This window comes from Danio rerio, chromosome 6 (assembly GCF_052040795.2).
Source record: "Danio rerio strain M-AB ecotype USA chromosome 6, GRCz13ab, whole genome shotgun sequence".
NCBI classification, from domain to species: Eukaryota; Metazoa; Chordata; class Actinopteri; order Cypriniformes; family Danionidae; genus Danio; species Danio rerio.
In genome coordinates this window covers 7,125,748-7,150,942 of record NC_141026.1, presented here as the reverse complement: position 1 = coordinate 7,150,942, position 25,195 = coordinate 7,125,748, and the positions used below count along the sequence as shown (strand labels likewise).

At 40.6% G+C, this 25,195-nt stretch overlaps 4 long non-coding RNA genes across 7 annotated transcripts in view; 3 read left to right on the top strand and 1 right to left on the bottom strand.

The window, feature by feature from the left end:
* Window positions 1-23,644, top strand: part of LOC110438668 (uncharacterized) — a 130,032-nt gene extending 106,388 nt beyond the window's left edge. Inside the window, exon 4 of the long non-coding RNA XR_015493141.1 lies at window positions 22,844-23,644. This is a non-coding gene — a long non-coding RNA (uncharacterized LOC110438668). The remainder of the gene's footprint in view (window positions 1-22,843) is intronic.
* On the bottom strand, window positions 541-4,121 carry LOC147843338 (uncharacterized). Of its 3 annotated transcripts, XR_015944630.1 has the most exons (4): window positions 3,972-4,120; window positions 3,383-3,781; window positions 1,544-2,772; window positions 1,023-1,450 (listed from the first exon to the last, which is right to left on the bottom strand). It is a non-coding gene; the product is annotated as an uncharacterized LOC147843338 (long non-coding RNA). The 3 variants fall into 3 exon arrangements; XR_015493152.1 differs by lacking the exons at window positions 3,383-3,781; window positions 3,972-4,120 and adding an exon at window positions 541-831 and having other exon boundaries at window positions 926-1,450; window positions 1,735-1,979; XR_015944629.1 differs by lacking the exon at window positions 3,383-3,781 and having other exon boundaries at window positions 1,031-1,450; window positions 1,544-2,451; window positions 3,875-4,121.
* LOC147843335 (uncharacterized) lies at window positions 3,462-9,266 on the top strand. 2 transcript variants are annotated; one of them, XR_015944636.1, is made up of 4 exons: window positions 3,462-4,758; window positions 5,857-6,526; window positions 8,339-8,477; window positions 9,096-9,266. It is a non-coding gene; the product is annotated as an uncharacterized LOC147843335 (long non-coding RNA). The 2 variants fall into 2 exon arrangements; XR_015944635.1 differs by lacking the exon at window positions 9,096-9,266 and having other exon boundaries at window positions 8,339-8,553.
* Window positions 11,587-21,960, top strand: LOC147843334 (uncharacterized). Its single transcript, XR_015493153.1, has 5 exons — window positions 11,587-12,061; window positions 12,153-12,628; window positions 12,917-13,778; window positions 18,636-19,080; window positions 21,838-21,960. It is a non-coding gene; the product is annotated as an uncharacterized LOC147843334 (long non-coding RNA).
* Window positions 23,645-25,195: the final 1,551 nt, after the last annotated feature.

Genomic DNA, 25,195 nt, shown 5'->3' with positions numbered 1-25,195 from the left:
AGGTTGCCTTGTGTGCTCTGACTGGTCAGTTGGACCCTGGGTCCTCTGGTTGGTCAGGTGGCCGTACGTGCGCTTATTAATCTGAAAGCTGATGTGCTCTTCATGGGCCGTACGTGCGCTGATTAATCTGAAAGCTGATGTGCTCTCTTGATCGACCGGGTGGCTTGGGGTGCTCTGATTGGTCAGGAGGCTGCTGTGTGCACTGGCTGGTCAAGTGCCTTACTACACCGTGCCTTCACAAAACATGCGACGCAAGCTAAACATGTGTCGCAAAAATAGAAACGGTGTCTAAAATCTAAATGTCATAAAAAAAATCGAAAATGTGAAGTGCACGCAAAACATGCGACACAAGCTAAACATGTGTCGCAGACATAGAAAAGGTGTCTAAAATAGAAATGTCACGAAAAAAATCGAAAATGTGAAGTGCACGCAAAACATGTGACACAAGCTAAACATGTGTCACAGACATAGAAACGGTGTCTAAAATAGAAACGTCACGAAAAAATCGAAAATGTGAAGTGCACGCAAAACATGTGACACAAGCTAAACATGTGTTGCAGAAATAGAAACTGTGTCTAAAATCTAAATGTCACGAAAAAAATCGAAAATGTGAAGTGCACGCAAAACATGCGACACAAGCTAAACATGTGTCGCAAACATAGAAACGGTGTCTAAAATAGAAATGTCACAAAAAATTTGAAAATGTGAAGTGTGCACCAAAACATGCGACACAAGCTAAACATGTGTCGCAAAAATAGAAACAATGTCTAAAATAGAAATGTCATAAAAAAAATCGAAAATGTGAAGTGCACGCAAAACATGCGACACAAGCTAAACATGTGTCGCAAAAATAGAAACGGTGTGTAAAATCTAAATGTCATGAAAAAAAATCGAAAATGTGAAGTGCACGCAAAACATGCGACACAAGCTAAACATGTGTCGCAAAAATAGAAACGGTGTCTAAAATAGAAATGTCACGAAAAAAATCAAAAATGTGAAGTGTGCACCAAAACATGCGACACAAGCTAAACATGTGTCGCAAAAATAGAAACGGTGTCTAAAATAGAAATATCATAAAGCTAGGGTGCTATGATCGGTCAGGTTGCCTTGTGTGCTCTGACTGGTCAGTTGGACCCTGGGTCCTCTGGTTGGTCAGGTGGCCGTACGTGCGCTTATTAATCTGAAAGCTGATGTGCTCTTCATGGGCCGTACGTGCGCTGATTAATCTGAAAGCTGATGTGCTCTCTTGATCGACCGGGTGGCTTGGGGTGCTCTGATTGGTCAGGAGGCTGCTGTGTGCACTGGCTGGTCAAGTGCCTTACTACACCGTGCCTTCACAAAACATGCGACGCAAGCTAAACATGTGTCGCAAAAATAGAAACGTGTCTAAAATAGAAATGTCATTAAAAAAATCGAAAATGTGAAGTGCACGCAAAACATGCGACACAAGCTAAACATGTTTCGCAAAAAAAGAAACGGTGTCTAAAATCTAAATGTCATAAAAAAAATCGAAAATGTGAAGTGCACGCAAAACATGCAACACAAGCTAAACATGTGTGGCAAAAATAGAAACGGTGTCTAAAATAGAAATGTCACGAAAAAAAACGAAAATGTGAAGTGCACGCAAAACATGTGACACAAGCTAAACATGTGTCACAGACATAGAAACGGTGTCTAAAATAGAAATGTCACGAAAAAATCGAAAATGTGAAGTGCACGCAAAACATGTGACACAAGCTAAACATGTGTCGCAGACATAGAAACGGTGTCTAAAATAGAAATGTTACGAAAAAAATCGAAAATGTGAAGTGCACGCAAAACATTCGACACAAGCTAAACATGTGTGGCAAAAATAGAAACGGTGTCTAAAATAGAAATGTCACGAAAAAAAACGAAAATGTGAAGTGCACGCAAAACATGTGACACAAGCTAAACATGTGTCACACACATAGAAACGGTGTCTAAAATAGAAATGTCACAAAAAAAATCGAAAATGTGAAGTGCACGCAAAACATGCGACACAAGCTAAACATGTGTCGCAAAAATAGAAACGGTGTCTAAAATAGAAATATCATAAAGTTAGGGTGCTATGATCGGTCAGGTTGCCTTGTGTGCTCTGACTGGTCAGTTGGACCCTGGGTCCTCTGGTTGGTCAGGTGGCCGTACGTGCGCTTATTAATCTGAAAGCTGATGTGCTCTTCATGGGCCGTACGTGCGCTGATTAATCTGAAAGCTGATGTGCTCTCTTGATCGACCGGGTGGCTTGGGGTGCTCTGATTGGTCAGGAGGCTGCTGTGTGCACTGGCTGGTCAAGTGCCTTACTACACCGTGCCTTCACAAAACATGCAACGCAAGCTAAACATGTGTTGCAGAAATAGAAACGGTGTCTAAAATCTAAATGTCACGAAAAAAATCGAAAATGTGAAGTGCACGCAAAACATGCGACACAAGCTAAACATGTGTCGCAAACATAGAAACGGTGTCTAAAATAGAAATGTCACAAAAAAATTTGAAAGTGTGAAGTGTGCACCAAAACATGCGACACAAGCTAAACATGTGTCGCAAAAATAGAAACAATGTCTAAAATAGAAATGTCATAAAAAAAATCGAAAATGTGAAGTGCACGCAAAACATGTGACACAAGCTAAACATGTGTCGCAGACATAGAAACGGTGTCTAAAATAGAAATGTCACAAAAAAAATCGAAAATGTGAAGTGCACGCAAAACATGCGACACAAGCTAAACATGTGTCGCAAAAATAGAAACGGTGTCTAAAATAGAAATATCATAAAGTTAGGGTGCTATGATCGGTCAGGTTGCCTTGTGTGCTCTAACTGGTCAGTTGGACCCTGGGTCCTCTGGTTGGTCAGGTGGCCGTACGTGCGCTTATTAATCTGAAAGCTGATGTGCTCTTCATGGGCCGTACGTGCGCTGATTAATCTGAAAGCTGATGTGCTCTCTTGATCGACCGGGTGGCTTGGGGTGCTCTGATTGGTCAGGAGGCTGCTGTGTGCACTGGCTGGTCAAGTGCCTTACTACACCGTGCCTTCACAAAACATGCGACGCAAGCTAAACATGTGTCGCAAAAATAGAAACGGTGTCTAAAATCTAAATGTCATAAAAAAAATCGAAAATGTGAAGTGCACGCAAAACATGCGACACAAGCTAAACATGTGTCGCAGACATAGAAAAGGTGTCTAAAATAGAAATGTCACGAAAAAAATCGAAAATGTGAAGTGCACGCAAAACATGTGACACAAGCTAAACATGTGTCACAGACATAGAAACGGTGTCTAAAATAGAAACGTCACGAAAAAATCGAAAATGTGAAGTGCACGCAAAACATGTGACACAAGCTAAACGTGTCGCAGACATAGAAACGGTGTCTAAAATAGAAATGTCACGAAAAAAATCGAAAATGTGAAGTGCACGCAAAACATGCGACACAAGCTAAACTTGTGTCGCAAAAATAGAAACGGTGTCTAAAATAGAAATATCATAAAGCTAGGGTGCTATGATCGGTCAGGTTGCCTTGTGTGCTCTGACTGGTCAGTTGGACCCTGGGTCCTCTGGTTGGTCATGTGGCCGTACGTGCGCTTATTAATCTGAAAGCTGATGTGCTCTTCATGGGCCGTACGTGCGCTGATTAATCTGAAAGCTGATGTGCTCTCTTGATCGACCGGGTGGCTTGGGGTGCTCTGATTGGTCAGGAGGCTGCTGTGTGCACTGGCTGGTCAAGTGCCTTACTACACCGTGCCTTCACAAAACATGCAACGCAAGCTAAACATGTGTTGCAGAAATAGAAACGGTGTCTAAAATCTAAATGTCACGAAAAAAATCGAAAATGTGAAGTGCACGCAAAACATGCGACACAAGCTAAACATGTGTCGCAAACATAGAAACGGTGTCTAAAATAGAAATGTCACAAAAAAATTCGAAAATGTGAAGTGTGCACCAAAACATGCGACACAAGCTAAACATGTGTCGCAAAAATAGAAACGATGTCTAAAATAGAAATGTCATAAAAAAAATCGAAAATGTGAAGTGCACGCAAAACATGCGACACAAGCTAAACATGTGTCGCAAAAATAGAAACGGTGTCTAAAATCTAAATGTCATGAAAAAAATCGAAAATGTGAAGTGCACGCAAAACATGCGACACAAGCTAAACATGTGTCGCAAAAATAGAAACGGTGTCTAAAATAGAAATGTCACGAAAAAAATCAAAAATGTGAAGTGCACGCAAAACATGCGACACAAGCTAAACATGTGTCGCAAAAATAGAAACGGTGTCTAAAATAGAAATATCATAAAGCTAGGGTGCTATGATCGGTCAGGTTGCCTTGTGTGCTCTGACTGGTCAGTTTGACCCTGGGTCCTCTGGTTGGTCAGGTGGCCGTACGTGCGCTTATTAATCTGAAAGCTGATGTGCTCTTCATGGGCCGTACGTGCGCTGATTAATCTGAAAGCTGATGTGCTCTCTTGATCGACCGGGTGGCTTGGGGTGCTCTGATTGGTCAGGAGGCTGCTGTGTGCACTGGCTGGTCAAGTGCCTTACTACACCGTGCCTTCACAAAACATGCGACGCAAGCTAAACATGTGTCGCAAAAATAGAAACGTGTCTAAAATAGAAATGTCATTAAAAAAATCGAAAATGTGAAGTGCACGCAAAACATGCGACACAAGCTAAACATGTGTCGCAAAAATAGAAACGGTGTCTAAAATCTAAATGTCATAAAAAAAATCGAAAATGTGAAGTGCACGCAAAACATGCGACACAAGCTAAACATGTGTCGCAGACATAGAAAAGGTGTCTAAAATAGAAATGTCACGAAAAAAATCGAAAATGTGAAGTGCACGCAAAACATTCGACACAAGCTAAACATGTGTCACAAAAATAGAAACGGTGTCTAAAATAGAAATGTCACGAAAAAAATCGAAAATGTGAAGTGCACGCAAAACATGTGACACAAGCTAAACATGTGTCACAGACATAGAAACGGTGTCTAAAATAGAAACGTCACGAAAAAATCGAAAATGTGAAGTGCACGCAAAACATGTGACACAAGCTAAACATGTGTCGCAGACATAGAAACGGTGTCTAAAATAGAAATGTCACGAAAAAAATCGAAAATGTGAAGTGCACGCAAAACATGCGACACAAGCTAAACATGTGTCGCAAAAATAGAAACGGTGTCTAAAATAGAAATATCATAAAGCTAGGGTGCTATGATCGGTCAGGTTGCCTTGTGTGCTCTGACTGGTCAGTTGGACCCTGGGTCCTCTGGTTGGTCAGGTGGCCGTACGTGCGCTTATTAATCTGAAAGCTGATGTGCTCTTCATGGGCCGTACGTGCGCTGATTAATCTGAAAGCTGATGTGCTTTCTTGATCGACCGGGTGGCTTGGGTGCTCTGATTGGTCAGGAGGCTGCTGTGTGCACTGGCTGGTCAAGTGCCTTACTACACCGTGCCTTCACAAAACATGCGACGCAAGCTAAACATGTGTTGCAGAAATAGAAACGGTGTCTAAAATCTAAATGTCACAAAAAAATCGAAAATGTGAAGTGCACGCAAAACATGCGACACAAGCTAAACATGTGTCGCAAACACAGAAACGGTGTCTAAAATAGAAATGTCACAAAAAAATTCGAAAATGTGAAGTGTGCACCAAAACATGCGACACAAGCTAAACATGTGTCGCAAAAATAGAAACGATGTCTAAAATAGAAATGTCATAAAAAAAAATCGAAATTGTGAAGTGCACGCAAAACATGCGACACAAGCTAAACATGTGTCGCAAAAATAGAAACGGTGTCTAAAATCTAAATGTCATAAAAAAAATCGAAAATGTGAAGTGCACGCAAAACATGCGACACAAGCTAAACATGTGTCGCAAAAATAGAAACGGTGTCTAAAATAGAAATGTCACGAAAAAAATCAAAAATGTGAAGTGTGCACCAAAACATGGGACACAAGCTAAACATGTGTCGCAAAAATAGAAACGGTGTCTAAAATAGAAATGTCATGAAAAAAATCGAAAATGTGAAGTGCACGCAAAACATGCGACACAAGCTAAACATGTGTCGCAAAAATAGAAACGGTGTCTAAAATAGAAATATCATAAAGCTAGGGTGCTATGATCGGTCAGGTTGCCTTGTGTGCTCTGACTGGTCAGTTGGACCCTGGGTCCTCTGGTTGGTCAGGTGGCCGTACGTGCGCTTATTAATCTGAAAGCTGATGTGCTCTTCATGGGCCGTACGTGCGCTGATTAATCTGAAAGCTGATGTGCTCTCTTGATCGACCGGGTGGCTTGGGGTGCTCTGATTGGTCAGGAGGCTGCTGTGTGCACTGGCTGGTCAAGTGCCTTACTACACCGTGCCTTCACAAAACATGCGACGCAAGCTAAACATGTGTCGCAAAAATAGAAACGTGTCTAAAATAGAAATGTCATAAAAAAAATCGAAAATGTGAAGTGCACGCAAAACATGCGACACAAGCTAAACATGTGTCGCAAAAATAGAAACGGTGTCTAAAATAGAAATGTCACGAAAAAATCGAAAATGTGAAGTGCACGCAAAACATGTGACACAAGCTAAACATGTGTCGCAAAAATAGAAACGGTGTCTAAAATAGAAATATCATAAAGTTAGGGTGCTATGATCGGTCAGGTTGCCTTGTGTGCTCTGACTGGTCAGTTGGACCCTGGGTCCTCTGGTTGGTCAGGTGGCCGTACGTGCGCTTATTAATCTGAAAGCTGATGTGCTCTTCATGGGCCGTACGTGCGCTGATTAATCTGAAAGCTGATGTGCTCTCTTGATCGACCGGGTGGCTTGGGGTGCTCTGATTGGTCAGGAGGCTGCTGTGTGCACTGGCTGGTCAAGTGCCTTACTACACCGTGCCTTCACAAAACATGCAACGCAAGCTAAACATGTGTTGCAGAAATAGAAACGGTGTCTAAAATCTAAATGTCACGAAAAAAATCGAAAATGTGAAGTGCACGCAAAACATGCGACACAAGCTAAACATGTGTCGCAAACATAGAAACGGTGTCTAAAATAGAAATGTCACAAAAAAATTTGAAAATGTGAAGTGTGCACCAAAACATGCGACACAAGCTAAACATGTGTCGCAAAAATAGAAACAATGTCTAAAATAGAAATGTCATAAAAAAAATCGAAAATGTGAAGTGCACGCAAAACATGTGACACAAGCTAAACATGTGTCGCAGACATAGAAACGGTGTCTAAAATAGAAATGTCACAAAAAAAATCGAAAATGTGAAGTGCACGCAAAACATGCGACACAAGCTAAACATGTGTCGCAAAAATAGAAACGGTGTCTAAAATCTAAATGTCATAAAAAAAATCGAAAATGTGAAGTGCACGCAAAACATGCGACACAAGCTAAACATGTGTCGCAAACATAGAAACGGTGTCTAAAATAGAAATGTCACAAAAAAATTCGAAAATGTGAAGTGTGCACCAAAACATGCGACACAAGCTAAACATGTGTCGCAAAAATAGAAACGATGTCTAAAATAGAAATGTCATAAAAAAAATCGAAAATGTGAAGTGCACGCAAAACATGCGACACAAGCTAAACATGTGTCGCAAAAATAGAAACGGTGTCTAAAATCTAAATGTCATAAAAAAAATCGAAAATGTGAAGTGCACGCAAAACATGCGACACAAGCTAAACATGTGTCGCAAAAATAGAAACGGTGTCTAAAATAGAAATGTCATGAAAAAAATCGAAAATGTGAAGTGCACGCAAAACATGCGACACAAGCTAAACATGTGTCGCAAAAATAGAAACGGTGTCTAAAATAGAAATATCATAAAGCTAGGGTGCTATGATCGGTCAGGTTGCCTTGTGTGCTCTGACTGGTCAGTTGGACCCTGGGTCCTCTGGTTGGTCAGGTGGCCGTACGTGCGCTTATTAATCTGAAAGCTGATGTGCTCTTCATGGGCCGTACGTGCGCTGATTAATCTGAAAGCTGATGTGCTCTCTTGATCGACCGGGTGGCTTGGGGTGCTCTGATTGGTCAGGAGGCTGCTGTGTACACTGGCTGGTCAAGTGCCTTACTACACCGTGCCTTCACAAAACATGCGACGCAAGCTAAACATGTGTCGCAAAAATAGAAACGTGTCTAAAATAGAAATGTCATTAAAAAAATCGAAAATGTGAAGTGCACGCAAAACATGCGACACAAGCTAAACATGTGTCGCAAAAATAGAAACGGTGTCTAAAATCTAAATGTCATAAAAAAAATCGAAAATGTGAAGTGCACGCAAAACATGCGACACAAGCTAAACATGTGTCGCAGACATAGAAAAGGTGTCTAAAATAGAAATGTCACGAAAAAAATCGAAAATGTGAAGTGCACGCAAAACATTCGACACAAGCTAAACATGTGTCACAAAAATAGAAACGGTGTCTAAAATAGAAATGTCACGAAAAAAATCGAAAATGTGAAGTGCACGCAAAACATGTGACACAAGCTAAACATGTGTCACAGACATAGAAACGGTGTCTAAAATAGAAACGTCACGAAAAAATCGAAAATGTGAAGTGCACGCAAAACATGTGACACAAGCTAAACATGTGTCGCAGACATAGAAACGGTGTCTAAAATAGAAATGTCACGAAAAAAATCGAAAATGTGAAGTGCACGCAAAACATGCGACACTAGCTAAACATGTGTCGCAAAAATAGAAACGGTGTCTAAAATAGAAATATCATAAAGCTAGGGTGCTATGATCGGTCAGGTTGCCTTGTGTGCTCTGACTGGTCAGTTGGACCCTGGGTCCTCTGGTTGGTCAGGTGGCCGTACGTGCGCTTATTAATCTGAAAGCTGATGTGCTCTTCATGGGCCGTACGTGCGCTGATTAATCTGAAAGCTGATGTGCTCTCTTGATCGACCGCGTGGCTTGGGGTGCTCTGATTGGTCAGGAGGCTGCTGTGTGCACTGGCTGGTCAAGTGCCTTACTACACCGTGCCTTCACAAAACATGCAACGCAAGCTAAACATGTGTTGCAGAAATAGAAACGGTGTCTAAAATCTAAATGTCACGAAAAAAATCGAAAATGTGAAGTGCACGCAAAACATGCGACACAAGCTAAACATGTGTCGCAAACATAGAAACGGTGTCTAAAATAGAAATGTCACAAAAAAATTCGAAAATGTGAAGTGTGCACCAAAACATGCGACACAAGCTAAGCATGTGTCGCAAAAATAGAAACGATGTCTAAAATAGAAATGTCATAAAAAAAATCGAAAATGTGAAGTGCACGCAAAACATGCGACACAAGCTAAACATGTGTCGCAAAAATAGAAACGGTGTCTAAAATAGAAATGTCACGAAAAAAATCAAAAATGTGAAGTGTGCACCAAAACATGAGACACAAGCTAAACATGTGTCGCAAAAATAGAAACGGTGTCTAAAATAGAAATGTCATGAAAAAAATCGAAAATGTGAAGTGCACGCAAAACATGCGACACAAGCTAAACATGTGTCGCAAAAATAGAAACGGTGTCTAAAATAGAAATATCATAAAGCTAGGGTGCTATGATCGGTCAGGTTGCCTTGTGTGCTCTGACTGGTCAGTTGGACCCTGGGTCCTCTGGTTGGTCAGGTGGCCGTACGTGCGCTTATTAATCTGAAAGCTGATGTGCTCTTCATGGGCCGTACGTGCGCTGATTAATCTGAAAGCTGATGTGCTCTCTTGATCGACCGCGTGGCTTGGGGTGCTCTGATTGGTCAGGAGGCTGCTGTGTGCACTGGCTGGTCAAGTGCCTTACTACACCGTGCCTTCACAAAACATGCAACGCAAGCTAAACATGTGTTGCAGAAATAGAAACGGTGTCTAAAATCTAAATGTCACGAAAAAAATCGAAAATGTGAAGTGCACGCAAAACATGCGACACAAGCTAAACATGTGTCGCAAACATAGAAACGGTGTCTAAAATAGAAATGTCACAAAAAAATTCGAAAATGTGAAGTGTGCACCAAAACATGCGACACAAGCTAAACATGTGTCGCAAAAATAGAAACGATGTCTAAAATAGAAATGTCATAAAAAAAATCGAAAATGTGAAGTGCACGCAAAACATGCGACACAAGCTAAACATGTGTCGCAAAAATAGAAACGGTGTCTAAAATAGAAATGTCACGAAAAAAATCAAAAATGTGAAGTGTGCACCAAAACATGAGACACAAGCTAAACATGTGTCGCAAAAATAGAAACGGTGTCTAAAATAGAAATGTCATGAAAAAAATCGAAAATGTGAAGTGCACGCAAAACATGCGACACAAGCTAAACATGTGTCGCAAAAATAGAAACGGTGTCTAAAATAGAAATATCATAAAGCTAGGGTGCTATGATCAGTCAGGTTGCCTTGTGTGCTCTGACTGGTCAGTTGGACCCTGGGTCCTCTGGTTGGTCAGGTGGCCGTACGTGCGCTTATTAATCTGAAAGCTGATGTGCTCTTCATGGGCCGTACGTGCGCTGATTAATCTGAAAGCTGATGTGCTCTCTTGATCGACCGGGTGGCTTGGGGTGCTCTGATTGGTCAGGAGGCTGCTGTGTGCACTGGCTGGTCAAGTGCCTTACTACACCGTGCCTTCACAAAACATGCGACGCAAGCTAAACATGTGTCGCAAAAATAGAAACGTGTCTAAAATAGAAATGTCATTAAAAAAATCGAAAATGTGAAGTGCACGCAAAACATGCGACACAAGCTAAACATGTGTCGCAAAAATAGAAACGGTGTCTAAGATCTAAATGTCAAAAAAAAAATCGAAAATGTGAAGTGCACGCAAAACATGCGACACAAGCTAAACATGTGTCGCAGACATAGAAAAGGTGTCTAAAATAGAAATGTCACGAAAAAAATCGAAAATGTGAAGTGCACGCAAAACATTCGACACAAGCTAAACATGTGTCACAAAAATAGAAACGGTGTCTAAAATAGAAATGTCACGAAAAAAATCGAAAATGTGAAGTGCACGCAAAACATGTGACACAAGCTAAACATGTGTCACAGACATAGAAACGGTGTCTAAAATAGAAACGTCACGAAAAAATCGAAAATGTGAAGTGCACGCAAAACATGTGACACAAGCTAAACATGTGTCGCAGACATAGAAACGGTGTCTAAAATAGAAATGTCACGAAAAAAATCGAAAATGTGAAGTGCACGCAAAACATGCGACACAAGCTAAACATGTGTCGCAAAAATAGAAACGGTGTCTAAAATAGAAATATCATAAAGCTAGGGTGCTATGATCGGTCAGGTTGCCTTGTGTGCTCTGACTGGTCAGTTGGACCCTGGGTCCTCTGGTTGGTCAGGTGGCCGTACGTGCGCTTATTAATCTGAAAGCTGATGTGCTCTTCATGGGCCGTACGTGCGCTGATTAATCTGAAAGCTGATGTGCTTTCTTGATCGACCGGGTGGCTTGGGGTGCTCTGATTTATCAGGAGGCTGCTGTGTGCACTGGCTGGTCAAGTGCCTTACTACACCGTGCCTTCACAAAACATGCGACGCAAGCTAAACATGTGTTGCAGAAATAGAAACGGTGTCTAAAATCTAAATGTCACAAAAAAATCGAAAATGTGAAGTGCACGCAAAACATGCGACACAAGCTAAACATGTGTCGCAAACACAGAAACGGTGTCTAAAATAGAAATGTCACAAAAAAATTCGAAAATGTGAAGTGTGCACCAAAACATGCGACACAAGCTAAACATGTGTCGCAAAAATAGAAACGATGTCTAAAATAGAAATGTCATAAAAAAAAATCGAAATTGTGAAGTGCACGCAAAACATGCGACACAAGCTAAACATGTGTCGCAAAAATAGAAACGGTGTCTAAAATCTAAATGTCATAAAAAAAATCGAAAATGTGAAGTGCACGCAAAACATGCGACACAAGCTAAACATGTGTCGCAAAAATAGAAACGGTGTCTAAAATAGAAATGTCACGAAAAAAATCAAAAATGTGAAGTGTGCACCAAAACATGGGACACAAGCTAAACATGTGTCGCAAAAATAGAAACGGTGTCTAAAATAGAAATGTCATGAAAAAAATCGAAAATGTGAAGTGCACGCAAAACATGCGACACAAGCTAAACATGTGTCGCAAAAATAGAAACGGTGTCTAAAATAGAAATATCATAAAGCTAGGGTGCTATGATCGGTCAGGTTGCCTTGTGTGCTCTGACTGGTCAGTTGGACCCTGGGTCCTCTGGTTGGTCAGGTGGCCGTACGTGCGCTTATTAATCTGAAAGCTGATGTGCTCTTCATGGGCCGTACGTGCGCTGATTAATCTGAAAGCTGATGTGCTCTCTTGATCGACCGGGTGGCTTGGGGTGCTCTGATTGGTCAGGAGGCTGCTGTGTGCACTGGCTGGTCAAGTGCCTTACTACACCGTGCCTTCACAAAACATGCAACGCAAGCTAAACATGTGTTGCAGAAATAGAAACGGTGTCTAAAATCTAAATGTCACGAAAAAAATCGAAAATGTGAAGTGCACGCAAAACATGCGACACAAGCTAAACATGTGTCGCAAACATAGAAACGGTGTCTAAAATAGAAATGTCACAAAAAAATTTGAAAATGTGAAGTGTGCACCAAAACATGCGACACAAGCTAAACATGTGTCGCAAAAATAGAAACAATGTCTAAAATAGAAATGTCATAAAAAAAATCGAAAATGTGAAGTGCACGCAAAACATGTGACACAAGCTAAACATGTGTCGCAGACATAGAAACGGTGTCTAAAATAGAAATGTCACAAAAAAAATCGAAAATGTGAAGTGCACGCAAAACATGCGACACAAGCTAAACATGTGTCGCAAAAATAGAAACGGTGTCTAAAATCTAAATGTCATAAAAAAAATCGAAAATGTGAAGTGCACGCAAAACATGCGACACAAGCTAAACATGTGTCGCAAACATAGAAACGGTGTCTAAAATAGAAATGTCACAAAAAAATTCGAAAATGTGAAGTGTGCACCAAAACATGCGACACAAGCTAAACATGTGTCGCAAAAATAGAAACGATGTCTAAAATAGAAATGTCATAAAAAAAATCGAAAATGTGAAGTGCACGCAAAACATGCGACACAAGCTAAACATGTGTCGCAAAAATAGAAACGGTGTCTAAAATCTAAATGTCATAAAAAAAATCGAAAATGTGAAGTGCACGCAAAACATGCGACACAAGCTAAACATGTGTCGCAAAAATAGAAACGGTGTCTAAAATAGAAATGTCATGAAAAAAATCGAAAATGTGAAGTGCACGCAAAACATGCGACACAAGCTAAACATGTGTCGCAAAAATAGAAACGGTGTCTAAAATAGAAATATCATAAAGCTAGGGTGCTATGATCGGTCAGGTTGCCTTGTGTGCTCTGACTGGTCAGTTGGACCCTGGGTCCTCTGGTTGGTCAGGTGGCCGTACGTGCGCTTATTAATCTGAAAGCTGATGTGCTCTTCATGGGCCGTACGTGCGCTGATTAATCTGAAAGCTGATGTGCTCTCTTGATCGACCGGGTGGCTTGGGGTGCTCTGATTGGTCAGGAGGCTGCTGTGTGCACTGGCTGGTCAAGTGCCTTACTACACCGTGCCTTCACAAAACATGCGACGCAAGCTAAACATGTGTCGCAAAAATAGAAACGTGTCTAAAATAGAAATGTCATTAAAAAAATCGAAAATGTGAAGTGCACGCAAAACATGCGACACAAGCTAAACATGTGTCGCAAAAATAGAAACGGTGTCTAAGATCTAAATGTCAAAAAAAAAATCGAAAATGTGAAGTGCACGCAAAACATGCGACACAAGCTAAACATGTGTCGCAGACATAGAAAAGGTGTCTAAAATAGAAATGTCACGAAAAAAATCGAAAATGTGAAGTGCACGCAAAACATTCGACACAAGCTAAACATGTGTCACAAAAATAGAAACGGTGTCTAAAATAGAAATGTCACGAAAAAAATCGAAAATGTGAAGTGCACGCAAAACATGTGACACAAGCTAAACATGTGTCACAGACATAGAAACGGTGTCTAAAATAGAAACGTCACGAAAAAATCGAAAATGTGAAGTGCACGCAAAACATGTGACACAAGCTAAACATGTGTCGCAGACATAGAAACGGTGTCTAAAATAGAAATGTCACGAAAAAAATCGAAAATGTGAAGTGCACGCAAAACATGCGACACAAGCTAAACATGTGTCGCAAAAATAGAAACGGTGTCTAAAATAGAAATATCATAAAGCTAGGGTGCTATGATCGGTCAGGTTGCCTTGTGTGCTCTGACTGGTCAGTTGGACCCTGGGTCCTCTGGTTGGTCAGGTGGCCGTACGTGCGCTTATTAATCTGAAAGCTGATGTGCTCTTCATGGGCCGTACGTGCGCTGATTAATCTGAAAGCTGATGTGCTTTCTTGATCGACCGGGTGGCTTGGGGTGCTCTGATTTATCAGGAGGCTGCTGTGTGCACTGGCTGGTCAAGTGCCTTACTACACCGTGCCTTCACAAAACATGCGACGCAAGCTAAACATGTGTTGCAGAAATAGAAACGGTGTCTAAAATCTAAATGTCATAAAAAAAATCGAAAATGTGAAGTGCACGCAAAACATGCGACACAAGCTAAACATGTGTCGCAAAAATAGAAACGGTGTCTAAAATAGAAATGTCACGAAAAAAATCAAAAATGTGAAGTGTGCACCAAAACATGCGACACAAGCTAAACATGTGTCGCAAAAATAGAAACGGTGTCTAAAATAGAAATGTCATGAAAAAAATCGAAAATGTGAAGTGCACGCAAAACATGCGACACAAGCTAAACATGTGTCGCAAAAATAGAAACGGTGTCTAAAATAGAAATATCATAAAGTTAGGGTGCTATGATCGGTCAGGTTGCCTTGTGTGCTCTGACTGGTCAGTTGGACCCTGGGTCCTCTGGTTGTTCAGGTGGCCGTACGTGCGCTTATTAATCTGAAAGCTGATGTGCTCTTCATGGGCCGTACGTGCGCTGATTAATCTGAAAGCTGATGTGCTCTCTTGATCGACCGGGTGGCTTGGGGTGCTCTGATTGGTCAGGAGGCTGCTGTGTGCACTGGCTGGTCAAGTGCCTTACTACACCGTGCCTTCACAAAACATGCGACACAAGCTAAACATGTGTCGCAAAAATAGAAACAATGTCTAAAATAGAAATGTCATAAAAAAAATCGAAAATGTGAAGTGCACGCAAAACATGCGACACAAGCTAAACATGTGTCGCAAAAATAGAAACGGTGTGTAAAATCTAAATGTCATGAAAAAAATCGAAAATGTGAAGTGCACGCAAAACATGCGACACAAGCTAAACATGTGTCGCAAAAATAGAAACGGTGTCTAAAATAGAAATGTCACGAAAAAAATCAAAAATGTGAAGTGTGCACCAAAACATGCGACACAAGCTAAACATGTGTCGCAAAAATAGAAACGGTGTCTAAAATAGAAATGTCATGAAAAAAATCGAAAATGTGAAGTGCACGCAAAACATGAGACACAAGCTAAACATGCGTCGCAAAAATAGAAACGGTGTCTAAAATAGAAATATCATAAAGCTAGGGTGCTATGATCGGTCAGGTTGCCTTGTGTGCTCTGACTGGTCAGTTGGACCCTGGGTTCTCTGGTTGGTCAGGTGGCCGTACGTGCGCTTATTAATCTGAAAGCTGATGTGCTCTTCATGGGCCGTACGTGCGCTGATTAATCTGAAAGCTGATGTGCTCTCTTGATCGACCGGGTGGCTTGGGGTGCTCTGATTGGTCAGGAGGCTGCTGTGTGCACTGGCTGGTCAAGTGCCTTACTACACCGTGCCTTCACAAAACATGCGACGCAAGCTAAACATGTGTCGCAAAAATAGAAACGTGTCTAAAATAGAAATGTCATAAAAAAAATCAAAAATGTGAAGTGCACGCAAAACATGCGACACAAGCTAAACATGTGTCGCAAAAATAGAAACGGTGTCTAAAATAGAAATGTCATGAAAAAAATCGAAAATGTGAAGTGCACGCAAAACATGCGACACAAGCTAAACATGTGTCGCAAAAATAGAAACGGTGTCTAAAATCTAAATGTCATAAAAAAAATCGAAAATGTGAAGTGCACGCAAAACATGCGACACAAGCTAAACATGTGTCACAAAAATAGAAACGGTGTCTAAAATCTAAATGTCATAAAAAAAAATAGAAAATGTGAAGTGCACGCAAAACATGCGACACAAGCTAAACATGTGTCGCAAAAATAGAAACAGTGTCTAAAATAGAAATGTCACGAAAAAAATCAAAAATGTGAAGTGTGCACCAAAACATGCGACACAAGCTAAACATGTGTCACAAAAATAGAAACGGTGTCTAAAATAGAAATGTCATGAAAAAAATCGAAAATGTGAAGTGCACGCAAAACATGCGACACAAGCTAAACATGTGTCGCAAAAATAGAAACGGTGTCTAAAATAGAAATATCATAAAGTTAGGGTGCTATGATCGGTCAGGTTGCCTTGTGTGCTCTGACTGGTCAGTTGGACCCTGGGTCCTCTGGTTGGTCAGGTGGCCGTACGTGCGCTTATTAATCTGAAAGCTGATGTGCTCTTCATGGGCCGTACGTGCGCTGATTAATCTGAAAGCTGATGTGCTCTCTTGATCGACCGGGTGGCTTGGGGTGCTCTGATTGGTCAGGAGGCTGCTGTGTGCACTGGCTGGTCAAGTGCCTTACTACACCGTGCCTTCACAAAACATGCGACACAAGCTAAACATGTGTCGAAAAAATAGAAACAATGTCTAAAATAGAAATGTCATAAAAAAAATCGAAAATGTGAAGTACACGCAAAACATGCGACACAAGCTAAACATGTGTCGCAAAAACAGAAACGGTGTGTAAAATCTAAATGTCATGAAAAAAATCGAAAATGTGAAGTGCACGCAAAACATGCGACACAAGCTAAACATGTGTCGCAAAAATAGAAACGGTGTCTAAAATAGAAATGTCACGAAAAAAATCAAAAATGTGAAGTGTGCACCAAAACATGCGACACAAGCTAAACATGTGTCGCAAAAATAGAAACGGTGTCTAAAATAGAAATGTCACGAAAAAAATCAAAAATGTGAAGTGTGCACCAAAACATGGGACACAAGCTAAACATGTGTCGCAAAAATAGAAACGGTGTCTAAAATAGAAATGTCATGAAAAAAATCGAAAATGTGAAGTGCACGCAAAACATGCGACACAAGCTAAACATGCGTCGCAAAAATAGAAACGGTGTCTAAAATAGAAATATCATAAAGCTAGGGTGCTATGATCGGTCAGGTTGCCTTGTGTGCTCTGACTGGTCAGTTGGACCCTGGGTTCTCTGGTTGGTCAGGTGGCCGTACGTGCGCTTATTAATCTGAAAGCTGATGTGCTCTTCATGGGCCGTACGTGCGCTGATTAATCTGAAAGCTGATGTGCTCTCTTAATCGACCGGGTGGCTTGGGGTGCTCTGATTGGTCAGGAGGCTGCTGTGTGCACTGGCTGGTCAAGTGCCTTACTACACCGTGCCTTCACAAAACATGCGACGCAAGCTAAACATGTGTCGCAAAAATAGAAACGTGTCTAAAATAGAAATGTCATAAAAAAAATCAAAAATGTGAAGTGCACGCAAAACATGCGACACAAGCTAAACATGTGTCGCAAAAATAGAAACGGTGTCTAAAATAGAAATGTCATGAAAAAAATCGAAAATGTGAAGTGCACGCAAAACATGCGACACAAGCTAAACATGTGTCGCAAAAATAGAAACGGTGTCTAAAATCTAAATGTCATAAAAAAAATCGAAAATGTGAAGTGCACGCAAAACATGCGACACAAGCTAAACATGTGTCGCAGACATAGAAACGGTGTCTAAAATAGAAATGTCACGAAAAAAATCGAAAATGTGAAGTGCACGCAAAACATTCGACACAAGCTAAACATGTGTCGCAAAAATAGAAACGGTGTCTAAAATAGAAATGTCACGAAAAAAATCGAAAATGTGAAGTGCACGCAAAACATGTGACACAAGCTAAACATGTGTCGCAGACATAGAAACGGTGTCTAAAATAGAAATGTCACGAAAAAATCGAAAATGTGAAGTGCACGCAAAACATGTGACACAAGCTAAACATGTGTCGCAGACATAGAAACGGTGTCTAAAATAGAAATGTCACGAAAAAAATCGAAAATGTGAAGTGCACGCAAAACATGCGACACAAGCTAAACATATGTCGCAAAAATAGAAACGGTGTCTAAAATAGAAATATCATAAAGCTAGGGTGCTATGATCGGTCAGGTTGCCTTGTGTGCTCTGACTGGTCAGTTGGACCCTGGGTCCTCTGGTTGGTCAGGTGGCCGTACGTGCGCTTATTAATCTGAAAGCTGATGTGCTCTTCATGGGCCGTACGTGCGCTGATTAATCTGAAAGCTGATGTGCTCTCTTGATCGACCGGGTGGCTTGGGGTGCTCTGATTGGTCAGGAGGCTGCTGTGTGCACTGGCTGGTCAAGTGCCTTACTACACCGTGCCTTCACAAAACATGCGACGCAAGCTAAACATGTGTCGCAAAAATAGAAACGTGTCTAAAATAGAAATGTCATAAAAAAAATCAAAAATGTGAAGTGCACGCAAAACATGCGACACAAGCTAAACATGTGTCGCAAAAATAGAAACGGTGTCTAAAATCTAAATGTCATAAAAAAAATCGAAAATGTGAAGTGCACGCAAAACATGCGACACAAGCTAAACATGTGTCGCAGACATAGAAACGGTGTCTAAAATAGAAATGTCACGAAAAAAAACGAAAATGTGAAGTGCACGCAAAACATGTGACACAACCTAAACATGTGTCACAGACATAGAAACGGTGTCTAAAATAGAAACGTCACGAAAAAATCGAAAATGTGAAGTGCACGCAAAACATGTGACACAAGCTAAACATGTGTCGCAGACATAGAAACGGTGTCTAAAATAGAAATGTCACGAAAAAAATCGAAAATGTGAAGTGCACGCAAAACATGCGACACAAGCTAAACATGTGTCGCAAAAATAGAAACGGTGTCTAAAATAGAAATATCATAAAGCTAGGGTGCTATGATCGGTCAGGTTGCCTTGTGTGCTCTGACTGGTCAGTTGGACCCTGGGTCCTCTGGTTGGTCAGGTGGCCGTACGTGCGCTTATTAATCTGAAAGCTGATGTGCTCTTCATGGGCCGTACGTGCGCTGATTAATCTGAAAGCTGATGTGCTCTCTTGATCGACCGGGTGGCTTGAGGTGCTCTGATTGGTCAGGAGGCTGCTGTGTGCACTGGCTGGTCAAGTGCCTTACTACACCGTGCATTCACAAAACATGCGACGCAAGCTAAACATGTGTCGCAAAAATAGAAACGTGTCTAAAATAGAAATGTCATAAAAAAAATCAAAAATGTGAAGTGCACGCAAAACATGCGACACAAGCTAAACATGTGTCGCAAAAATAGAAACGGTGTCTAAAATCTAAATGTCATAAAAAAAATCGAAAATGTGAAGTGCACGCAAAACATGCGACACAAGCTAAACATGTGTCGCAGACATAGAAACGGTGTCTAAAATAGAAATGTCACGAAAAAAAACGAAAATGTGAAGTGCACGCAAAACATGTGACACAAGCTAAACATGTGTCACAGACATAGAAACGGTGTCTAAAATAGAAACGTCACGAAAAAATCGAAAATGTGAAGTGCACGCAAAACATGTGACACAAGCTAAACATGTGTCGCAAACATAGAAACGGTGTCTAAAATAGAAATGTCACGAAAAAAATCGAAAATGTGAAGTGTGCACCAAAACATGCGACACAAGCTAAACATGTGTCGCAAAAATAGAAACGGTGTCTAAAATAGAAATATCATAAAGCTAGGGTGCTATGATCGGTCAGGTTGCCTTGTGTGCTCTGACTGGTCAGTTGAACCATGGGTCCTCTGGTTGGTCAGGTGGCCGTACGTGCGCTTATTAATCTGAAAGCTGATGTGCTCTTCATGGGCCGTACGTGCGCTGATTAATCTGAAAGCTGATGTGCTCTCTTGATCGACCGGGTGGCTTGGGGTGCTCTGATTGGTCAGGAGGCTGCTGTGTGCACTGGCTGGTCAAGTGCCTTACTACACCGTGCCTTCACAAAACATGCGACGCAAGCTAAACATGCGTCACAAAAATAGAAACGGTGTCTAAAATACAAAAGCTCTTGAAAAATATCTAAAATGTGAAGTGCACGCAAAACATGTGACGCAAGCTAAACATGTGATGCAGAAATAGAAACGGTGTCTAAAATCGAAATGTCACGGAAAAAATCGAAAATGTGAAGTGCACACAAAACATGCGACACAAGCTAAACATGTGTCGCAAAAATAGAAACGGTGTCTAAAATCTAAAGTTCACAAAAAAAAATCGAAAATGTGAAGTGCACGCAAAACATGCGACACAAGCTAAACATGTGTCGCAGACATAGAAACGGTGTCTAAAATAGAAATGTCACGAAAAAAATTAAAAAATGTGAAGTGCACGCAAAACATTCGACACAAGCTAAACATGTGTCGCAAAAATAGAAACGGTGTCTAAAATAGAAATGTCACGAAAAAAATCAAAAATGTGAAGTGTGCACCAAAACATGCGACACAAGCTAAACATGTGTCGCAAAAATAGAAACAGTGTCTAAAATAGAAATGTCACGAAAAAAATCGAAAATGTGAAGTGCACGCAAAACATGGGACACAAGCTAAACATGTGTCGCAGAAATAGAAACGGTGTCTAAAATAGAAATATCATAAAGCTAGGGTGCTATGATCGGTCAGGTTGCCTTGTGTGCTCTGACTGGTCAGTTGAACCCTGGGTCCTCTGGTTGGTCAGGTGGCCGTACGTGCGCTTATTAATCTGAAAGCTGATGTGCTCTTCATGGGCCGTACGTGCGCTGATTAATCTGAAAGCTGATGTGCTCTCTTGATCGACCGGGTGGCCTGGGGTGCTCTGATTGGTCAGGAGGCAGCTGTGTGCACTGGCTGGTCAAGTGCCTTACTACACCGTGCCTTCACAAAACATGCGACGCAAGCTAAACATGCGTCACAAAAATAGAAACGGTGTCTAAAATAGAAAAGCTCATGAAAAAAATCTAAAATGTGAAGTGTGCACCAAAACATGCGACGCAAGCTAAACATGTGTTGCAGAAATAGAAACGGTGTCTAAAATCTAAATGTCACGAAAAAAATCGAAAATGTGAAGTGCACGCAAAACATGCGACACAAGCTAAACATGTGTCGCAAACATAGAAACGGTGTCTAAAATAGAAATGTCACCAAAAAATTTGAAAATGTGAAGTGCACGCAAAACATGCGACACAAGCTAAACATGTGTCGCAAAAATAGAAACGATGTCTAAAATAGAAATGTCATGAAAAAAATCGAAAATGTGAAGTGCACGCAAAACATGCAACTCAAGCTAAACATGTGTCGCAAAAATAGAAACGGTGTCTAAAATCTAAATGTCATGAAAAAAATCGAAAATGTGAAGTGCACGCAAAACATGCGACACAAGCTAAACATGTGTCGCAGACATAGAAACGGTGTCTAAAATAGAAATGTCACGAAAAAAATAAAAAATGTGAAGTGTGCACCAAAACATGCGACACAAGCTAAACATGTGTCGTAAAAATAGAAACGGTGTCTAAAATAGAAATGTCAAGAAAAAAATCGAAAATGTGAAGTGCACGCAAAACATGCGACACAAGCTAAACATGTGTCGCAAACATAGAAACGGTGTCTAAAATAGAAATGTCACAAAAAAAATTTGAAAATGTGAAGTGTGCACCAAAACATGCAACACAAGCTAAACATGTGTCGCAAAAATAGAAACAATGTCTAAAATAGAAATGTCACAAAAAAATTCGAAAATGTGAAGTGTGCACCAAAACATGCGACACAAGCTAAACATGTGTCGCAAAAATAGAAATGGTGTCTAAAATCTAAATGTCACGTCATCACAATGGTTTGTGCAAAAACTTCTGATTAATCTGAACGCTGATGTGCTCTTAATTGACACACACACACACAAACAAACAGCATACATGCATGCTCACTCACTTTGGAGCGATATTTTTAGTCCTCAGGGTGGCTCCCTTTCAAATTAGACTAGAGCTACCGACCGCTCCCATGCTTTATTCTGAAATGTATTCCTGCTCCGCAAGTAATCTGGTCAGCTCCTGCGCTGCAGCAGCAGGAATGCAGACCTCCAGTTCGTATTTACCTGGTCTCAGTTCTCGTTAAGTTCAGAAATACTGTGCTGTGACTCAGAAATACTGCCAAATGTCAGGTCATTTGTTGCGTGACTCTCCTTAACTCACCTCTCTCTCTCGACACTGTCTCATCATGACAATCACGCATACGCATTAGTAAATAATATTTGTTATTTAATACTTGTCTCCTATTTAAGTGCATTATATTTTATCATGGTATTGAAACTGACAACGTTGCTATGTTTAGATCCCGCTGTAAAACATATTACCATATTACCGCCCAAGCCTAGTGCAATACCTAGTTCAACCACTGGATGTCAAACTTGCATACTGCTCCTTTTAAAGTAGAGCCCATAGCCTTACACAATAAAGGTGTTTCCTATTTATGGTATATTTTTTCTGGCATGGACTTCAAATTAAAAGCTTTAGAAAAGTTGAAAGAGTGAAGACATCTTATTTATTTATTTTTTTACTTTTTTTTATCCATTTACCATCACTTATCACTTTTTTTATTTTATTTTTTAGGCGGAAGATCAGTATCTAAACCATCTGGACAAAACCTTCATCCGCTCTCTGTGTGTCAGTCTTGGGTTGACATTGTTGATTCAGATCAGTGGGTTCAGCTGGAGCCATCAGTCTGTAGAGATGAAGGCTCAGAGTTCAAGATCAGCGCTCTGGCGGATCAATTCCAGAGCACCAGGACCAGACTGCGATGAGTCCGAAATTTTCTCAACACAGTTGGAGAGGCCATCAAACTCCTCAGCTACACAGATGAAGGAATGTCATTACAATCTTAGCCGTTATCATGCCTCTACATGCGCTGTCACGTAAAATGACATTCAAGCTCACATTATTAGCATTTAACAGTGAATAAAGCACATGAGCTATACCTGAGGTGATCATTGTCATCGTTTACCCTGTTGTTCAGCTGTAAGAAATAGAAGCAGTTTCTGAAATAGAGTTTTCAGGTTGGTCAGGGCAAAAACTCTCACCTGCTAATGTGGGGATGTCGTCAATCTTGTAAAGTATACCTAGTTAAACCACCGGGTGTCAAACTTGCATACTATGTAAAGGTGCTGGTCATATAATTAAAATATCTTCAGGAAGTCAGTCTGTTTAACTAATTCCATTCAAAAAGGGAGACTTGTATATCTGTGGCACTGCTCGCGTGTAATGAGAGCCCAGGGCGTTCTGACAGTGGCCTTCAGTATTGCTGGGTCTGGCATATTGCATCTTCCTTTTCACACAGTTTGAAACATTTAGCCGAGTGTTTATTTGATTTAAAAAAAATAGAATTGTCTTATTTATAATGCCTTCTCTGTTTTATAACATTATACAGTTTCCATCACAGACTTTTGGAGATGTTTGGTGCAGGTGACATCTCAAATAATCAGGTAAAACCATATCACTGTCTCACATAAGTAAACGTAAAAAGCATTTCATGTAGTCATCTTGCACTTAGTGAATGATTTTCTGCTACTTAACTGGTTGAGCTCAAGTGCATCAAATGAGAGGTGATTTAAAAGGGGGTGGGACATGTAATGCTACAGAGTACATGATTGGTCAAGATTTGATGAGAAACCAGTATGAATTGATGTGGAAAAAAAGTCTTTAAACAGTTTTGGTGGAAGTAACAAACTGCTAGTGTTAAATGTTTCTATCAGTTGCTATGTTTCCATCCAAAAATGCGAATAAACTTTATGCGCAAAACTGGATTATCGCATAAAAGTTGTGTGAATGAAGCATCGTTTCCATCCAACGAGTCGAAGCAAACAAAATCGTCACTTCCTGATTAACTGGCGCCAAATATCAACAGTAAAAACTGCATTTGCTGCAGTAGGAGCTGCATCAATCTTTTCTAAATGAATGCGCCTCAGAAAACAATCCTGACAAGCAGTGAGCGCGCAGTGGCGTTTGAAGGTGTCAGATGCGGAGCACAGGCGCTCTTGATTCTGGAGGTCATTAAAATATAATAACATTAATACTGAAATGGTAAGGCGTTTTATAATGACCAAAACAACATTTCAGATGTTTTATAATGTGCTCAGCCTGACGTTTTATCTATTCACACACATTTTAAGCATCACATGATCTCTTTTAACAAAATCACATGACCTTTTTTAAGGTCATTTGCAAAATGCACATAAAATAGGTGGATGGAAACATAGCTAGTTTTATAGATGTAATTTGTCACTCTTTGGAGCACACTAGCTCAGGGCTTCCCAAACTTTTCAGCCCACGACCACTAAAATAATGCTAATAGCTGTTTCCATCTACCTATTTTTATGTGCATTTTGGATATGCACATGAACCGGTTGATGGAAACGCCATGATGCACATAATACGCATAAACATATGCGCATAATCGAGTAGGATAAACTTTTTATCCTATAAAAAATGTGCATAAACTACAATGGAAACACTTTTACCGCTCAAATTTCAGTATGCGCATTAAAAAGGTCATGTGATTTGGTTAAAAAAGATCATATGGGGATAACAATGTGTGTAAATGATCAAACCTGCAGGCTGTGCACACTGTAACACCATTCTAAAACACCTTCACCATTTCAGTATTAGTGTTATTATATTATTAATGACCTCCAGAATCAAGAGCGTCTGTGCTCCGCGTCTGACGCCTTCGAACACCACCGTGCGTTCACTGCGTGTCAGGATTGCCTTTTGAGGCGTAAGTAATTTATTAGAAGAAGAAAAGATTAAAGCAGCTTCTCCTACTTCAGCAAATTCTGTTTTTACTGTTGATATTTGGCGCCACTTTATCAGGAAGTGACTATTTTGTTCGCTTTGACTTATTGGATGGAAACGCTGTTTAATTTGTATGTCTTTTATGCGATAATCCAGATCATTCACATTTTGGAT